Source organism: Lactuca serriola, chromosome 3, assembly GCF_051521515.1.
Source record: "Lactuca serriola cultivar US96UC23 chromosome 3, Lser_US96UC23_V15, whole genome shotgun sequence".
In the NCBI taxonomy this organism is placed as follows: Eukaryota; Viridiplantae; Streptophyta; class Magnoliopsida; order Asterales; family Asteraceae; genus Lactuca; species Lactuca serriola.
In genome coordinates, this window is record NC_136410.1 from 49,002,341 (window position 1) to 49,006,098 (window position 3,758).

The window sequence follows — 3,758 nt, forward strand, 5'->3', positions numbered from 1 at the left end:
TGAAGATCCGGAAACCGCATTAAGAAGAAACAAAGGCAAAACCGTTGGAGAATCCGCTTCTTCAAATAACTCACCACTCAAAAACCTCAAATCCGTATTTTGCAAGAAAAGGAGCAGCAAATCAGGAGCATCCAGTGCATCGTTGACAATCGAAGACCCGATCCAAAAAGACACCGAGTACGAGACCGAGGAAGAAAACGAGCACACATCCGAGTTTGAAGACGATTTAGCCACCGCTATGGCTAATATTGACGAAATCCCCATGGGGGAATGGAAGAAGAGGATACGTGATGACATCGGCCCGGGACTTGTGCAACCCGCAATTCCCGCAACCGCTACTTTTGAGCTAAAGGGCCATATTCTCGCTCAATTCAAGGAGATTCCTTTTCACGGGAGAGATCACGAAGACGCCTATAAGCACTTGGATGAAGTAAATGATGTGGCAGATTACTTCAATGTACCCAATGTGCCCCGCGAGATCCAGCTTCTTCGCATGCTTCCTGTCACATTTAAAGGAGCTGCAAAAGATTGGTTAAAGTCACTCCCTCCCGGATCGGTCACCACATGGGCCAAGATGAAAGAAGAGTTCATAGACCATTTTTGCCCACCTTCTAAGATAGCCAAGCTAAAGAAAGCCATTGCCAACTTCGAGCAACAACCTAGAGAATCTCTTTATGAAGCTTGGGAAAGGTACAAGAGCCTACTTAGAAATTGCCCACACCATGACCTTAATAGCCAACAAGAGGTCTCCATCTTTTATGATGGAGTTAATGTCACCACAAGGCAACTACTCGATTCACAAGGCCCGCTCACTAGAAAGCCACCTCCTAAAGGAGTTAATTGAAGAATTCTCCAAGCATTCTAGAGAATACCACAATCCGAGGAACGAAGTGAGTCGTGGAGCAGTGAACTCGGTTAACGATAGCATGGCAGCGGTAATAGCTAAACTCGATAGCCTAGACCGAAGAATGACGAAAATGGATCAAACAATCCATGCTATTATGGTTGGATGCGAAAATTGTGGCGGCCCCCACCTCACCAAGGATTGTGATCGAGACGAGAGCGGAAATAAAAAGGCTCAAGTATTTTATTCCAGTGGCGATAGATACGATGAAGATTGGAGGAAACCGAAGAAGGAATGGCTCCCATACGAAGAATATAAAAAGGCTAAGGAGGAGAAATACAAACAGAGGGAGAGGGGATTCTATCAAAAGGAAGAACCGGTGGCGGAAAAGAAGGCCAGTTTATAAGATATGCTCAAAAGATTCATAACCGCGTCCGAGAAAAGACACAATGATCATGATGTAGCAATGCAAGAAACCAGAAACATGTTGAGGAATCAGCAAGCATCCATTCTCAGCATTGAGAAACAGCTGGGACAGCTTGCACATCAAGTGAATGAAAGAAGACCGGGCCAACTTCCGAGCAACACCGAACCCAATCCAAGAATGGAGAACGTAAGCATAATAACCTCCAGCAGTGAAGAAAAATTTACAGAAGCACTAAGGATCTCCAATAAGAAGGAAGAAAAGGTAGAAGAATCGGAGCCAGCAAAACCCGACCCGACTCGCCGAGTCACTCCATTGGACTCGACGAGTCCATGCGAAATTGAAACACCTGCCATTTCTTCGAAACCTTATAAGCCTCCACTGCCATACCCAACCAAAGCCATGCCTGCAGAAAAAGTAGAAGCATACAGAACTTTCATGAATCATATTAACGCTCTTCAAGTTAATGTGCCATTTGTGGAAACAATACTTCAAACCCCTAAATACTTCAACTTGCTTAAGGGCCTTTTTGCTGCTAGGAAGGATTTGGCTGAAGTCGCAGAAGTCTTGATGAGTGAGCTACCTAAAAAGAAGGGTGATCCAGGAAATATTGTGCTTCCGTGCCAATTTGGTAATAAGGTCTTCACCCGAGCATTAGCTGACTCGGGGGCAAGCATCAATATGATGCCTTTGTCATTTTTTAAGAAGTTGAATTTACCAGAACCAAAACCAGTGAATATGAAGATCCATTTGGCGGACAAGACAATAATTCATCCACAAGGCGTTTGTGAAGATATCCTTATAAAAGTTGACAAGTTTATTTTCCCAGTAGACTTCGTGGTTGTTGAAATGGAAGAAAACCCTGAAATTCCAATTATTTTGGGGAGATCCTTCTTGAACACCGCGTGTGCTTTAATTGATATATGTGAGTCTACATTGACATTAAGAGTGGGTGATGAGGCTGTGACGTTTAAAGCTATTCCAGAAATCAAGCAAGAAGAGAAAAAGATTGAAGAAGTCTCAATGATCCATTTGGATGATGAGATATCAGAAAAAGAGCTTGCACGTTTGCTAAAAGAGGATCCAAGCAAGTTTGTGATACACTCTGAAGAAGAAGGAGATGTTAACAAGGACTTGGATGAATTAGAAAAGCTACTGGAAGGAGCCCACTCAGAAAAAACCCAAGAATTTATGGAATTCGTTCCGACTCGCCGAGTCACTTTACTGGACTCGACGAGTCCAGTCGATTTGGGCAAACACTTGGCCGACTTAGATCTGCCTGTTACTAGTTCTTCACATACCTTGGATTTCGATAATATATATGATCCTTTAGAAGAACAAACAGCAGAAGGAGGAAAGGAAAGGAAAGTTCAATACGCCGATGTAGCATGTCTTGATACGATTCATTTCGAAGATGGGTTAAGCACTGGAACGAACGAAGAGATAAAGGAAAGGAGGGGGGAAGCTGATCACCTATTCACTACTAAACCTAAAGCACGGACCATCATGAAATGTGAAGTAATTAAATTTAAAGAGAAGGAGGTTCAAGAGAAGGTGAAAAAGAAGGGGGTAAAGAAGAAAAAGAGGAAAAGGGAAGCCCAAGCAGCTGAAGATGAGGCTGTAAAAAGGAAAAGAGATGCATTAAAAAGGGCTTACAAGAAAAAGATCCACGCTTACAAGACCAAGTACAAATCACAAAAAGTTAGGCGTGCGTTCCCGATGCTCGGAGATGACGAAACGTAGATGGGAAGGAGTCTAGCTAATGACTCCTCAAAAAGAAGCGCTTGGCGGGAGGCAACCCGTTATATAGAGTTTGCTTTCTTTTACTTTTTAGTTTTTTTTAATTATTTTCCCTTCGTTTTTTGAATCTTAATCTTCCAAATCATCGGACATGTCTGCTTGAGAGTGTGCATAGGCTGAGTGTGGGGTGAAATGATTTACAATAAATAGCAAAATTTTGAAAATTATGCATTTTTTAAAGCGACTCGCCGAGTTGACCACTACTCGACGAGTCCATATGGATCCAGAGAAAACATGACTACGCGACCAGACTCGCCGAGTCTGACCACGACTCGACGAGTCGGTATTATTTACAGAAAAAAAATAATAATTTCGAAATTACTTTGACATTGGGTAACTAGGGTTTTAACCCTAAGAATCAGTTTTCACAACCATACTCGTCGGGTGCCGTCATTCTCTTTCTCTCTCAAGCATTCATCATTCCTCTTCAAGTTTCTTTCAAATTTCTCAAGCCCAATCTCAAAAGGTAAGAAATTTCTTCTTGTTTTCTGTTAAGAACATGATTATAAGGCCATCTATGGTAGCAATTGCATGAAAAACCCGTTTTTGAGAAGTTCAAAATTTCTAGGGTTTTGATTTTTCATGAATTAAGTTGTTTTGAATGTTTATTTTGGCCTTAATACATCAATACTATGTGCTTAGACAAAACCCTTGACGGAATTTACAGGTTTTATGGTCTAATTTGCATCG

The 3,758-nt window shown here is 41.9% G+C and overlaps 1 non-coding gene across 1 annotated transcript; it reads right to left on the minus strand.

Annotated features, from left to right (window-relative positions):
• Positions 1-622: 622 nt before the first annotated feature.
• LOC145096462 (small nucleolar RNA R71) lies at positions 623-729 on the minus strand. The gene has a single exon (XR_013703869.1). It is a non-coding gene; the product is annotated as a small nucleolar RNA R71 (small nucleolar RNA).
• Between the last annotated feature and the right edge of the window lie 3,029 nt (positions 730-3,758).